Source organism: Dermacentor albipictus, chromosome 7 (genome assembly GCF_038994185.2).
Source record: "Dermacentor albipictus isolate Rhodes 1998 colony chromosome 7, USDA_Dalb.pri_finalv2, whole genome shotgun sequence".
In the NCBI taxonomy this organism is placed as follows: Eukaryota; Metazoa; Arthropoda; class Arachnida; order Ixodida; family Ixodidae; genus Dermacentor; species Dermacentor albipictus.
In genome coordinates, this window is record NC_091827.1 from 74757924 (window position 1) to 74773853 (window position 15930).

Consider the following 15930-nt stretch of genomic DNA (forward strand, 5'->3'; position numbering starts at 1 on the left):
CTCTTGTATTTTTTACTAAAAGCACACGGAGACAATACCTCAACCTACAGTCAATAGATGAATAAAAATGTGGCTCTTAAGCGATCTAGCCAGAGTAGGTTTCAGACATTGGAAAAAGCAGACCGCTTTTGCAGGTGCAATGTCCAATGACCAGTGTGTGAGATGCGAGAATTTCACGAATGCATATGGACTAGCACTCACACTGCCTGAATATTGTTTCTATTCTAAAGATTAATTTTGTTCGTATTGTAATTGAGTGAGAAATATATTGAGATAAATTCGAAGAGGGCAGCCTCGACAACTGTTGAAGCCTGCTACTAACCGCTGACACGCCACATAGCCAGCAATGTGGGGCATGAATCGCGCGAGAAGCTTTCGAACGTAATTCACTTTGAGTTAATTACTGACTTGGCACCGCTGTTCAACACTCTAGCCTCCCCAAAATGCGTAATTATCAATGTTGGCTCCTTTGATTTTTGAAAAAGGCCCAATTAAAGACTTTGGACTGTTCCCGCTCACAGTTAATAAAGTTATTGCTTCCGGTGTAGACTTTCATTTCAATGGGACCTCGAGGAAATAATGAGATTGCCCAGCGACTCAGAGCTTTGTTGCGAGAGTGCTCAATCTTTCTAAATATATTTTCCGAAACACCCATTGCAAATATAAAGAAAGCCTTGTTGATAACTTTAGTTTCGTGAGAGATTCGATATTGGCAACAGCGTTGCCACGTTGGTGCCCTGACGTAGACTAGACCCATGTCAAAACGTTGGCTCAAGCGTCATCGTTTTGCTCAACCACAGTGACCAATGTTGCCTACCAGAACAACATACGAAAAACAACACACCAGAAAATTAGTTTTTCATGCTGAGTTTTGGCACTGAATATAAATATTACGGTTAATTGTCTTCAAGGCCAACGCCGATTGACAGGCATCAACCGTCCTTTGATGGAACACAGGGTTGGCACGAGACTCGCATTATTTTGGAAGCACGTGTCGAGCAGACCAACCGATGCGAGATCTTCGGCTGCGGCGGTCTCACACATGGGATGTAAAGTAAATTAAATGTCAATTTACGGTTCACATATATCGAGAGCTCTCTGTACAAATTCGAAACACACATCGGCGGCTCGGGTTGAAAGGAACTGAGCTTTCCTCTTGGTGCTTCCCTCTTGTTGCTGAAAAAGCATGAAAAAATATTTTTCGACATCTTTATAAAGCTTCTTCTCGATGTATATTGCACAGTAACAAAGAAAATGCCCATTTTTAGCCTATCTATAGGTGGCGTCCTTAAAGGGTTAATCACTTCAAGCATCCATCTTGTTGTGAATGCCTTTATTGCTTGGGCGCCTAGTGAATTACAAATTGTGGGGGGATGCCTGCCATGGAAAGACGCTAAGGCTTTCGAACGCCTATGAAGATTGACGGCGGGACTGTTACGCTGGATTTACTCCTACCCCCCCCCCCCCCCCGGTGCACCTAAATTCCGGCCACGTCTTAGCAGGAGCTTGGTTCTATGAAGCAGCCAGGAGAAATATGCTCCAAGAGTTCACTCATATTGGCCGCCGAAGGAAAAGCCCACCGCCACAACGTTCCAGAACACTTGAAAGGGACCGGTGAATACTGCTCAAAAGTTAAAGCACGATGTTTCGGCGAATCCATGTGCTCGTAATCATTCGCATGCTGGTTAGAAAATATAACGCACGCCGGCCCATTTACGCATCAGAATTTCGTTTGGCATTAGTGTGAATATTCCTGGTCTAATATTGTACTACGGGTAATGTTCAGCGTTTACAGTTTTTATTTTCCCGACATTAGGCCAGCTTTGTTCAACGTTTATTTCGTACATGCACATGGTCTCACGCAACCAACTCTGACAATGAATAGGTCAGGACACCGTGGCCAGTAAACCCTGTCGTGGCGGCTGGGCTTTGGTGGAGCCGAAATGCGAAAACGCCCGTCTACCATCCATTGGGGGCATGTTGATGATCCCTAGATGGCAGAAATTTCCGGAGTCTCCCGCTACGGCTAGTCTCATAATCGAATGCTGGTTTTGTCACGCAAGGCCTCGGAAATAAGAGTTTTTTAAACTGTGGCCAGTGCAGGGAGTCCTTGATTAAAACTTCCCTGTACCAAGGAAATTGTGGATTAGGCAGCGACGACCGGATATGGTAATTCGCGAATACAGGATGCAAAGAGTCCTAAATTATTCCAATAATGAGGTGCATCTGCCAGCTTAGCAAATGGCCGTTCGGTCGTCTGAGATTTCAGGGAGAAAATATGCATTACAGTTCACTGTATTTATTGACCAGTGCAATCATTGTAATCGATGCAGGTAAATGTTTTCCCTTGTATTGCCGTATACATGCAGTGACAGTGCAAATCATCTGTTGCCTTTACACGGAAAACTTAACTATTGCCAAGATTTCCGCCCATTTGAGGAATGACTTCAGTTTGAATTAAGAGTTCATGCCTCCGGGAAAAAAGTCCCGCATAACGTGACGCTTCCAAAGCAGCAAACTGAACCCTGAAAAGCGGCGCATCTTCTCTGCATAACCTATTGGACTTCGGCCCCGGCAGGACGTGGAAAATCACGTCAAGGACACCGTGCTCAATCAAGCATCCAAATCAATCAATCAAATCAATCAAGCACGCATCCTGTTGGGTTTGATGTCACGTATGCTAACCACTGGGTGCACGCATCCTCTGCTTCAATGCAATTTAAAGGCTGCCCTATTGGAAAATCCTATTTAAATTCAAACTGGGTTATACAGGTTTAAACTGGTTCTAACAGGGACCTGTTCAGCAACAAACAGGTATAAACAGGACCAGTTTACACATGAACAGGTTTGAACGGGGTCCCGTTTGGCATGCAAACAGGTATAAACTGGACCAGTTTACACATGAACAGGTTTGAACGGGGTCCCGTTTGGCATGCAAACAGGTATAAACTGGACCAGTTTACACACGAACAGGTCTGAACGGGGTCCCGTTTGGCACGCAAAGAGGTATAAACAGGACCAGTTCACACACGAACAGGTCTGAACGGGGTCCCGTTTGGCATGCAAGCAGGTATAGGCATGACCAGTTCACGCAGAAATGGGTCTTAACAGGGGCCCTGTTTGCAACTAAACTAGCTTATACTGGACGCAGTGGCACCATATAGGGTCGCCTGTTTGTCACAAAAGCTGGTTTAATCTGAAGGTTTCTGGCAACTATACTGGATGGCATCATGCATACCAGTTTAATGCTTGAATATAACTGGGGAGGAGCTTTTTTATTGTTCGACATCCTGACAATTTAACCCCTAGTGCTAAATTGGGCCATTATCAAGCTCTGCAGAAATTGCGTGAACACCTCGGAACATTCACAGACCAAACTGCGATATGCTAGCTGCGAATTTCAAACCGATTCCCGGTCCTGCCCAGTTGAAAAAGACAACAGGAATTCCTGCTGCAAATACAGAAATTTCTGTTGTACGACAGAAGTTCCTAACGTTTCTGTAGCTGCGACAGACATTTCTGACGTTACGATAGCAATTCTGACGTCGCAACAGAAACATTCGGTCGCGACGGCCAAGAGTTCTGAAGTCGCAACAGAAGCACTTTCCATCGCGGCCCTTTAAAATGTCAGGTTCGCATCGGTGGTGTACACTGTACTTTTCTATTGCGCGGTATTCAATCGTGCTTCTCTGAAGCCGGCAATACTGATAGCACCGACACCGGTATTAAAGTCGACGTGGCCAATTGTTATAATTGTGCCGTGACGACGCGGCACCAGCAACGCGCTACTGGCCTCCTCAAAATCGGCCGCTGATCAAAATCATACCATCTGCGGGAATGGCTGCGTATCCGCTTTGTTTTATTTGGTAAGATGGGGCACACAGTCCTGTGGACTTACATTTGCGGTTACACTGACACATTAGTTAATTTCCCAGAAATATTGCACAAGCTTATGCGAAGCGGAAAAGAAGTTTTGGATTGTTCCACAAAGTTGCGTGAAAAGCTTTCTCGCTCGGGTCTCATTAATCTGGTACAGCGCTGCCGTGAGAAGCCAGTATACTGTCCGGATCAAGACTCACCCACGAGTGTTTATGTAGCTATTTTGCATTGAACGCACGAATTATATGCGAGCTCAAAACTGTAAAGAGCAAGAGACAACTGTCGAAATTAGCAGTAACAACCTGCAGTGTCCCCGGTCACCGTTGTCTATTTCTGAATTTCTTATTAAATATGGATATCGGTACAGCAAAATTGATGTTCTAGCATTCCACGATGTACCTGTCGATGGTAACAACACTTTTGCGCATATAGAGATGCGGCAGTTGACGCGGTGAAGTGAAAGCGCATCTTGGCTTTTAAAATGTAAATGTAAACAGCAACTCAGAAAAAGATTTATATTGCTGGCCTAGTCGAGGTGCGGGCGTGTTCGGCGTGGTGCGGTGGTAAGATGCTTGTCTCGGAATCGTGAGGTCCGCAGTTCAAATCCCGTGCGAAATATTTTTTTTTCTACTTTCGTTTTTTTGTATTAATAATTTTTCTTATCCTTAAAGAGGTGTCTGTCAATTTTTAATCAAATATATTGATCAGAAGCTACAGAATTTTCGACTACAAGACGTCACACAACAGAGAACAGAACGACAGTCACAACGTCACAAAATACGACAGACTGAAAATTTCCTGTTGTGTTATTCAAGTGGGTGAGACGTCTATAAGGCGTATGCGCACATTGCCGTCCTCTTCATTAAAAGCAACGTTGCTGAAACACGTCGTACAAGACGCTGTACGACTCGCATAACATCGAAATACAACGCCGTCACCATCCATGAGATCACCGAAAGCACGGTCGCTTTCGGTGGCGGCCTACAGATGGCAGCACAGGTAGCGCCGGTAAAGTTACAGGTGATATTATTTTGCCGTCTTCTGCCTTAGCTACATGTGAGTGCGCGCTGCATTGACGCCGTCCGATGCAGCTGTTTAATCGTATGTACGCTGTGCCGAGAGTAATTGTGGTGCATTTTGTATTCATTGAGAATCACAAAACCCCTGGGACCGCGTAATGTAGCCCGCAGTATCCTTCGTGTGGTGCGCCGATGTCGAAGGTATGAGCCTTCGCCACTTTCTTTGTTCCGGGCTCACGAAAAGGATCTCCTCCTCTGGCACTCTCGCATCGTGTCACACTGTACGGAAGAATTTGGTGAAAATTGTGCTCTTACGTCCTGTAGTTGATCCGCAATTCAACAGTGTGTGCGCCGGAAGGACCGTTGGTGCAGTCGATGCTGCGGCACCTGTGACGCTAAAAGGAGCGTTTCCGGCGCTTGCGCGCATTCTTCCTGTCTATGGTTCGTGAAGTGTGCGTTCTTGTACGTATCGCAAGATCCGTACAACAACCGAATCCGAATGAGTAAAGCAGCAAGAATTATAAATGTGCTTTTCAAATGGTTGTTCTTCATGTCGCAGTGCACATTTAGCAAAAAGTTCCATGGAAATTGCCCTAAAACGTATTCATGTTACCAACAGCTCTATCTGTGGTTTATTTACTTTCACCTATGAAGCACGCTAGCGCGGGTGGTTCTTTGATCTAAATGGGCACAAAAATTCAAGCAAAGAAAGTTACTGCTTGTGTACATAATTTTTCATTGAGAAATGGTATAGGCATTTCCAGAAGTAGTACGTCGATGTGTCGTCTTCACAGCTAACAGCTGCGCGAGATAGCACCCGATTTCTTCGTCGACGCATGGCCAGATTTTCAGCTTGTATGGAAATTCGTCTGTTTATAGAGTGTCGTCAGATGACGTGTATTAGTGTCCTGTGTGTTTTCGTGTACTTGTAAAGGGTTCCGATCTTGCAGAGAAGCCGAAATTACAAAAGCAATGTTTCTTTTTAATCGAAAAATCTTTCTCTTTTCTGTATTGTCTCTCCAGAAAAAGAGGTGGTCTGTTGAAATTTTGAGCGCATCGTCCTTTGGGAGCAGTGCTTTGTTGCGCCGCATAAACAAATTAGGTTTTGGAACGCTTTTCATGTCCTAAGGAATTTTTTGATAGTACAATTCACATTTCACGTTATACAGCTGTACGTTTGTGTGAACCCTTTCATAGTAGATTCATGTTTGCTACAGTTCGATTTACGTGTTATTTAACCGCCTGTGATGTTACGGTCAGATATTTGCACAACCAGTTGCAGCTTCATGTAACTGGTTGTATGAGACTTTTTTCAAAATATGACGTGATCTTTTTATATCACAAGTTTGCAGTTTCAGCAGAGATTACAATAAATTAAGCATTTATTATTGTTTAGGGATGGCAAGATTTTGTGAACCAGAGGCACCTCCAGATATGCACCTGCGGCACTTCTGCAGCCTCAACAGCACGGCAAAGTACCTGATGTGCATGCTGTGACAAGGTGTGTGCAAAGCAGTTGCTGCCACGTACACGAGCTGCAGATTTTGTTGGTATCATCCATGTTTGGAAACTCTCCTGAATTTTCCGTGCGTTTACAAATGTGGGCTCATTTTACAATTTTATGGATGTCACTTTAGAAAGACAATGAAGTTGTGTTGGTTAAGATATTTTAAAGCTGTTGAGAGATTAAGGGCATGACATTGTTAAAATGCACGTAAAAGTTAATTGTAATGGTACTTGTAATGGTTTATTATTAGCGATGCAATATCTCTAACGAGAACATCAGAGGGGCACTTGCTTTAGGGAAGTTTGGTCAGATAAATTCATGAAGCAGCGTAAAGCGGCAGCAGCATACACGCTGTAAAAGCTCTGTAATCTAAAGAAAAAACAGTGTTGTCAGTTACTGGTTTCAAGTTCACTGCTGCTTTTTGTGCTGCACGACAAGGTAAATAATGGTTGATAATGTGTGTGTGACGTAATAGTTCTGCGCAAACACACGAGGTGGAGAGAAGTTTTTATTAAAGTGAAAATCAGACATCGTAGCATTTGCTACAAAGGAAACCCGTATGTGTTCCTCAAAAGGAAAGCTGCACAGTTGAAGAAAAATTCGTCCTGGTCCGGGACTCGAACCCGGGACTACCACCTTTCCGAGGCAGCCACTGTACCATCTGAGATAACCAGGTGGCTAGCACATGGCAGGGCGAAGTCGAATTAGTTGACAACACGAAGCAAAGGCAAGGGTTTGACGTAATATTTTTTTCCCCTTTATTAATTACCTCTCTACACCTTGCGCGTTTCCGCAGAACTATTACGTCACACCCTTGCCTTTGCTTCATGTTGTCGACAAATTCGAATTCGCCCGGCCATCTGCTAGCCGCCTGGTTATCTTAGATTGTAAAGCGGCTGTCCCGGAAAGACGTAGGTCCCGGGTTTGAGTCCCGGACCTGGACGGTTTCTTTTTTTCAACTATGAGGCTTTCCTTTCGAGGAATCCGTACGGGTTTCTTTTGTAGCAATTGCTACGAGTGGGTGGATGTGCGATTTTCCCTTTATTAATAATGTGTGTGTGTATGCAACAATGGGGGTGCTGAGAGCAAGCTTTAAAATAATGTGTGTTATGTCCCCAACAAAGAATTTAGTGTCTGCAGCATTTTTACAAAATATTATGTTCACAGGTTGGCAGGTATGACATAATGTACAACAATAATGTACAACACTTTTGCTGTAGATGTCATATTCATAACGTCCCTTTTCTGTCTACTTGAATCGTATATTTAGAATTTGGCCCACCTTCAGTTTGATCAAGGTTCATAGGTAGCCCCCTCTGAAATAAATATAATTAGGAGCTATTGTAGATAAGCATGATATACCTACTCACTGTATTGTGACATATATTTTTAGGGACTGTGTTGTGAGGCATGCATATCCTTTTACCTGTATGTCTTGCAGCAGGTTGCCCGACAATAGCATAAATGCTCTGCCCACCTTTATTATTATGCTTTCATGTAGACATCTAACATCTGTGCCCACATAGACTCCATGTTCTTAATTACATTTTTCTAAGTATTCACTGTTGTGCATTACATTATTGTGTTACATTACTGTGCATTACATGTTTTCTTTGTTTTATTTTGGAGGGGCTATTCATTTCTATAATAGTACAGAGAATAGGACTTCAAAACAAAAAACCACGAAAGGTGGCTTAAAAGTGTATGATGCTTGGAATTCTACATTCCATCCCCTAAAGCGCTACCAGTAGTAAAACATTCCTAATTTTCTTTTTTATAAGCTAGCTGCCAGATACATAGTCCCATTATGAGAGTATGTTATTTTTTTTCTTTGGTCTGACTTGTTTTGTTGAATGTTCTCCTTGTTAGTTCAGAATTTGTTTTCTTGCCACCTCATGCAATACTCCAACTGGAGACTATGAGCTATGTGTACAATAAGTAAGTAAATTCCTAAAGCATGCAACAAACCATGCAGCATAGCATTTAAATGTTGCCAGTTTATAATGCTTCTCGAGTGCAGCGCAGCATGGAGCTTGAGGCTGATCTCTTCAGATATAAAAAAAAATGCAGGTTATGAAAATATGGTCCTACAAACTGCTGGTTACGCATGTCAGTCAGCCTGTTGCAGTGGTCACAAGTGAGAATGTAACCAAAAGCTGGGCGTGCTCGGCCATTTTGCATATGGCACAGGATAGAGCTTCGCCTCTGCTATTGCTTCTCTTATAATAATGGCCTCCGAGTATACATGCCGAGTTATGCTTCTGGGGACACTTATTAGTTAACCTTATCAGGTAATACCATTAGCCTTATGGGTGCTATAATGTTGCAGTGCCTGCAGGATGGCCAGCATTACAATACACATTAAAATTATTGTACAAGTCATGCAATGGTATCGAGATTGGCCCACCAAGTGACACCCTTTACTTACAGTATACCTGGGATCAGCCCAGCTCACTCAGTCAGGGAGACATCCATGCATAAGGGGAGGGGTGTAGCAAATAGAGGGCGTTCGATTAATCTTTCTCACATAGATAGCTCATACATATAATGTTTCTTAAATTGGATGCTTTGTTGCTCAAAATGAAGTTACTTATGTGCATAATGTCAGCAATGCGATCCTATTTATGCCTACCGAAAGTTGCTTTGTTCACTGCCACTTTTTATATTGTTTCGCTTGTTATTCTAAGCTCACTTGTTTTATAGCTGCTATAGGTGTGGCTGGACCTGGAGAAGAAGTGTAAGCAGACCATGCTATGTTGCTGATCTGCGCTGATCTCCACATCCAAGTTGGTCCCGTGACAGTTGGGCGCCATTGTGCCTTGCTTCATTGACAAGGTGATATAATATGGTGAGCTTGTACTTCAATATCGGTATTGAAAATTATGTTAAGGAAAAAGACAAGGATTGGTCTTTATGATAGATACACTCATGTTCTTTCTTTAAGGTGTTCTTTTGACACTGTTCTGCATGGACATATTTTTAGAGAATTATAACAGTCCTTTATTGCAAAGTGCCACGGCGCTAGTTTATGCGTTAAACTAGCACTCTTTCACCAAAAAAAGCCGTATTTAGCACACAATTCACAAGGAAAGAAAGGAGGCAACAGGACAGAGTGCTACTAACAGTTCAGTATTATAGCTCGCACAGTAATATTGTGCAAAAGGTGAAAGGGGGAGAATAGATCTGAATACATATTGTTCGCACAGAAACGAAAAGGATGCATCACATGGTGAGTGTGACATTTGTTTTACAATGATAAGAAGCAGTCTCACTGTCTAGTAATTCTCTGCATGGGGAGCTAGTGCTAGGTTCCTCGTCATACATATAAGAAAAGTTTCAGATATCTCTCCAGCGCTTTTGTCTTTTTATTTTGTCACGATCAAGCAGCTTTTAAACATAGGTGCATGTGCACCGAGAGTAGTGCACTACCACTGCTAACTGACCCACACATCAAGTTTGCTTGGTCACGCTGCCAGTCATTTATACATTTGCCGGTTTATCCGATGTAGCCTCTACTGCACGAAATAGTATGAGAGACACTGCACCTGTGTACTGTACGTGCTTTCTTACATAATTTTTTTCAGAGATAGTGATGCAGGCCTTTTCATTATTTACATGCCTACACAACAAACGAAGCATTATCTGTGCTTAGAAAGAATTGTAGGAAAATCCAGCATGAGGCAACTGTTCTCAGCACGAAACAAACTTGATTCGTTGGTTTTCGTTCATTATTGCGATCACACTAAGGCAGACAAGCTTGTAGGCTGTGCTTCTGCAATTTGTACAGCACACTGACAGCACTGGTGTGGGCCTCATCTGTGGGCTGACTGATGGCACCTTCTACGGCGCAGACCACTTGTGTTGGGCGAGGCACCAATGTTGACGTTTGTTCCCTTGTGCAAAACAGCAGTCCTAGGTTTAGAGTAGTTGTAGGAAGACAAGGTAAACATAACTTCCATGGCTTGAGTGGGCTCATTTCTCTTGGGGCATCTAGCTTTTTTTCTTGCAACTGTGCAGAGGTGCTTCCCTAGAGTCAGCGGGAAAATGGCATAGAGTTGTGCATTCAGGAACTCCTTAACAATGATCTGCCGTAGTTAGGGCCTTGCGAAAATGCACTGTCTGCCAAGTGGTAGAAGGTGCATTATTCAGCCACAGATTTCCTGTTGGCATGATTGCACTCGTGCTGTCAGTAATTTCTTGGCTTGCCGAATTATCTTGAGGCCCCACGCTGATGATGCTACCGATGTCTTCGTGTGCAGATTTTCAGGATGAGGTTTTTTGCTTTGCAAATGTTGTTGAAAGGTAGGTGGTGCTTACAGGTAGCTATTCTAAATATTAGTGAAATGAATTGGCCCATCTTGCTTCGTCAAACATCGTCACGCCAACATCAGTTGCACAAACAAAAAACCTGGCCTACTTGCAGCGTCGTGCACGAAGAAACAAACAAATCAGCTGCTGGATTGTCTTGGCATCGCATACTAAGCTGAGACCGGAACTGCTGTAGCTACAAACCAGGCAGAAACGATGATGATGAGCAGGGATTTGTAGTAGCGCCACTTCGTGGGGCACCAAGGAGGCTTCGTTCAAAACAAAAATGGCGTTCAGCAAGTAGAACCATGCCACGGTGAGAGTCGGTGCATGGTGCTCTCGATCAAGTTGGCTCAAGGAGTGTCCGAAAAATCAGACGAGAGGTTGCAAGGCGTCCTAATTTTCGGAAGTTGTTATATATTATGGTCCATGGGGAGAATGGCGGTGCCGTGAAGCAGACCGAGTAATCATGTCCGGAAAATCAGTCGGCGACTGTACCTATACCTATGTGTCTATGTATACCTAGGTGCAACAGTGTTTGCTATGATCTGTGCCAGAATTGCTGTTGCCCGTAGATGCCCAACATGTCGGGTGTCAAATTGTAAAATACCTTGCAAAAGTGATCTACGGAAAAATACCGCTTCTGCTATATTTCGCTATTGCAAGAAATTTAGCGGCTGCTGGCACCTACCTTAAAAGGCTTTATATGGTCTTCGCATGGCCAGGGCCTTCTACTTTTGTGAGTTTACTTATCTCGAAATTTACCCCGGTTTTTATAACTTCAAGTTGGCGGGATCCCTAGTCTCCTTTAACATGTACCCAATAGACCTTACATAGGGGTTTTGGCATTTCTCTGCCATCTAAATGCAGCCATTGTGGCTGGGATTCAATCCCATGCCCTCTGCCTGAGCAGCGCAATGTCAAAGCCAGTACACTACGGTATTTTGCTGGCAGACGGGTTTAGTTTCTGAATAATTTATTATCTCAACCTGTCGGTGTTGTTTTTAAAGGTATTTCATGTTTGTATTCTGTTGCTTCAATACTAGTAATTATTGTTAATCAAACGATGTGCCCATCTTTTTCCTATAAGACTTGCTTCAATCTCCTGCTAATTATGACAGCTTATTCTCCCACAGTAATCCATGTTCCCTTGAAACATAGGCAGTGCATGAAACCACATATTTTTCAATAAGATGTATTCGTTATCTTCTATGACCGGAATGCTGAACCTTTCTTATTTGTGAGAACATAGGCAAATTTGCCTATGTGCTAACCTGTTGCATGAGTCAAGATAAATTATTGGCTTTACTTTTTCAGGTGCCCTGCTCGCTCGCACCCAAGCAACCCACTCCAGCGGTCTTCTCTCGGCAGACTGGATGCATCGAAATACCGTTAGAAGGTCCAATAAACAGTGCTTGAGACATTTATGACATGCTTTTATTTAGGCCGGAGGACTTCAGGCTTAATGAAAGCTCAAGTGGGTGTACAGAAATACCTACGTAAAGTATACTTGTCTTTTTCACTTACAAGTACATGCCAATACTTTGCCTGACATTTTTCACCCCAAAATTACACTTTACTGTGGATTTGTGTACAAACCATTACAGCAAGAAGCACTGCATTAAGACGAGTACAAGTAATCAAACATATACTAAACTAGCAAGAATTACATTTGCATACTTGTAGTATAAATATGAAAAGGAGGTACAATCTTCTTCAGGGTGCATTTTCTTGTAGGTCATACATAGAGAACGTACTCGTGGGTCATACAAAACTTGTTCATAATGTATCACATCAGTGTTGGTAGTGCTAATCAATTTATGCCGAAAATTGTGTTCATCTTCGTATCAAGCAATGTACCAGGCAAACCTACATATGAAAGTGGCTTCTTGTTGCGAACCTAATGCAGATCTACTTCTCTTCAATGCTGATCGCAAATACACAAGTGCACAAAATATGTGTAAAGAGTAAATTATATTAAGCAACATCAATCCATTCTGAAAGGACCTGGTATGAATGTAGCAAAAAATAGGTCTGAACAGGGGCAAACAGGTCTGGGTTAGATAGGACGGGATTAAACGGGTCAGGATTAAACAGGATTTAAACGGGTCAGGATTAAACAGGATTTAAACGGGTCAGGTTTAAACAGGATTTAAACGGGTCAGGTTTAAACAGGAACAAACGGGATTTAAACAGGTCAGGACTGAACAGGATCAAACGGGGTCCCGTTCCATAACCCTATTTGATGAAACCCGTTTGAAAACAAATAGGATTTTCTAGTAGGGTGGTGAAGAAACATCTATAAAATTAGAGCTGCCCAAGCTTCGCCAAGATTGCTTCAGTGTTGTACACTACTCATTTATAATTTTGCAAAAATCAAGTCTCTTCAGAGTTGGCTAGAGAACTTGCCAGCAATAGACGCCAATACAGAGACAAGTGCACCTTTGGTAAGGGCAGCCTGCGCAGTGTACGCCCGCTGTATCTGCAACCTACAATACTGCAACGTAGATTGAAGACGGAGTCGTACAAAATAGACGCTTCTCTTTAATGGCGGGCCAGAAGAAGAGCGTGCGGCTTACGCACTTCATCGTCTTTCATAGCGCCGACCTTCGCGGGTGCCGTGCTTCGGTGCGGCAGCCCCACATCTTTGTGTTAATTGCCCCCTGTGCGAAAAGCGACCTTCTCGGTCACGTCAAAAAGTTCTTTCAGCGACATAAGAAATTGAGCTCCTGAGGTGCGTCTCGGCGTTCACGTACGCGCATAGTATGGTTTCATGCGCACTACATCAGCAACTTCAGCGCGAGGATGATGACGAAGTGAACCAGAGTCAGAACTGCAGGGGACGACTTCGTAGGCCACGTCACTGAGGCGTCGTGTAACCTTGCAGTAACCGAAATACCGGCGGATGAACTTTTCCGAGAGTCCACGGCGACGGACGGGCGTCCAGACCCAGACACAGGCGCCGGTATTGCAATGGACGTCGTGTGCACCATGGTTGTATCGAAGGGTGTCAGTATGCTGTTGGCTCCGGATACAGTGCCATGCAAGCTGGCGTGCCTCGTCGGCTCTTTGTACGAATTCTTCCACGTGTTCGCTTTTCGGGCTATTATCACCCAGAGGTAGCATGGCGTCAACTGTTGACGTGAAGTGGCGCCCGTATACAAGTTCGAACGGCATAAACTGTGTAGTCTCCTATACAGCAGTGTTATACGCGAAAGTCACTTAGTGTAAGATCTCGTCCCACGTCTTATGCTCTACGCCGACATACATGGAGAACATATCAGCCAACGTTCTATTCAGACGTTACGTTAATCCATTGGTTTGAGGAAGATACGCAATGCTCTTGCGGTGAGAGCTGTGCGTCAGCTTGAGAACGTCCTGCATAAGTTCCGCTGTAGATGCCGTACCGCGGTCGGTGATGAGAGCAGACGGTGCACCATGTCGTAGGACGATGTGGCGTACAAAGAACTTGGCCACTTCATACGAATTTGTTTGCAGAATAGCTTCGGATTCGGCTTATCGGGTTATGTGGTCGGTAGCGACGACTATCCATCTGTTGCGCGAAGAGGTCACTGGGAATGGCCCAAGTAGATCCATTCCTATTTGTTTGAACGGTGCTTGAGGAGGGTCCACAGGATGGAGGAAGCCAGCCGGTTTAACTGGTGGTTTCTTACGGCGCTGAGAATTGCTGCAGGTCTTCACGTACCGTTGCACAGAATAATAAAGCCGTGGCCAGTACTACTTCTGCCGTATGCTTGCTAATGTCTTAGCGAATTTTAGGTGTCCCGCGCATGGTTCATCATTACAGGCTTGCTAAATGTATTGGCGTAGTGCCAACGGAACGACAAGGAGGTACGTATTGGGACCTCTCCCGCAGTTTTTCCTGTAATGGACTTTGTTTTTCAAGTAGTATGATAATAAGCAGCGCACGAGCGACCGAGGTAAGACACCTTCAGCTCTTTGAAGGTGCTCGATCAGCGGCAGCAGCTCAGCGTCAGCACGCTGGTGCTCAGCCAGCTTTATGGCGTCGATAACGCCGACAAACGGCAAGTCATGGCCAGGGTCCGATGAAGTCGTAGTGAGTGGTGCGCGTGACAGTCAGCGTCACTGTGCTTCCTTCCAAATCGGTAGACAATTGTAAAATCGCGCTCTCGTAAGCGCATGCTCCAACGGGCTAGTCTGCCTGAACAATCCTTGAGGTTGGCAGACCAGCACAATGCGTGCTTGATCGCTGACAGCCTTAAAGAGTCTACCATACAAGTAGGGTCGGAATTTACCAATTGCCCACATAACCGCTAAGCATTCTTTTTCAGTGGCTGAGTAGCTTTTCTCAGCCTTGGTGAAGCTGTGGCTCGCATAAGCAACGGTGCGTTTGGCAGCAGCTTGCCACTGCACAAGAACTGCGCAGAGACCCGCAGTGCGGACATCAGTATGAATTTTAGTGTCAGCGTCTTCGTCGAAATGAGCAAGTATTGGGGCCTCTTGCAAACGCTTGCGCTATTCATTGAACGACTGCTGCTGCTCGTCCGCCCAAATGAAAGGCACATCGTCAGGTGTAAGCCGTGTCGGAGGCTCAGCGATTCTCGAGAACCCCTCGACGAAGCGCCTATAATATGCGCACAAACCAAGGAAGCGTTGGACGGCCTCCTTGTCTGGGGGTGGCGAAAACTCGGCCACGGCAGCAAACTTGTCAGGGTCTGGTCGTATGCCTTGAGGACCAATGACATGGCCAAGCAATTCGAGCTCTTGGAACCTGAAGTAGCATTTTTCAGGCTTGATGGCGAAGCCGGCAGTATGGATCGCAGTGAGGACACTCTCGAGTCGTGTGAGATGTTAGTCAACCGCGCTCGAGAACACGACGATGTCGTCCGAGTATATGAGGTAGGTTTGCATTTGAGTTCAGCAAGCACGGTACCCATCATCCGCTGAAAGGTGGCAGGTGCGGAATAGATACGGAAGGGGATAACTTTGAGCTCATAAAGCCCGTCAGGTGTCAGAAACGCTGTTTTTTCACGGTCCTGTTCATAAACCTCGATTTTCCACTACCCTGGTTTAAGATCCAACGAAGAAAAAAACTTGGCATGTTGTAGACCATCCAATGCGTCGTCGATGCGTGGCAATGGATAAATATGGCACTTGGTGACATGGTTCAACTTTCTGTAATCTGCAAAGAAGCATAGTGTGTTGTCTTTCTTTCTGGCTAACACTACAGGTGAG

The 15930-nt window shown here is 44.4% G+C and overlaps 1 protein-coding gene and 1 long non-coding RNA gene across 3 annotated transcripts in view; both read left to right on the forward strand.

Annotated features, from left to right (window-relative positions):
- The window catches only part of LOC135899103 (scoloptoxin SSD14-like), a 99642-nt gene that overhangs the window by 26196 nt on the left and 57516 nt on the right, over positions 1 to 15930 (forward strand). The window lies entirely within an intron of this gene.
- LOC139048034 (uncharacterized) lies at positions 4918 to 12140 on the forward strand. The gene is made up of 4 exons (XR_011507440.1): positions 4918 to 4935; positions 6295 to 6399; positions 9109 to 9253; positions 12031 to 12140. It is a non-coding gene; the product is annotated as an uncharacterized lncRNA (long non-coding RNA).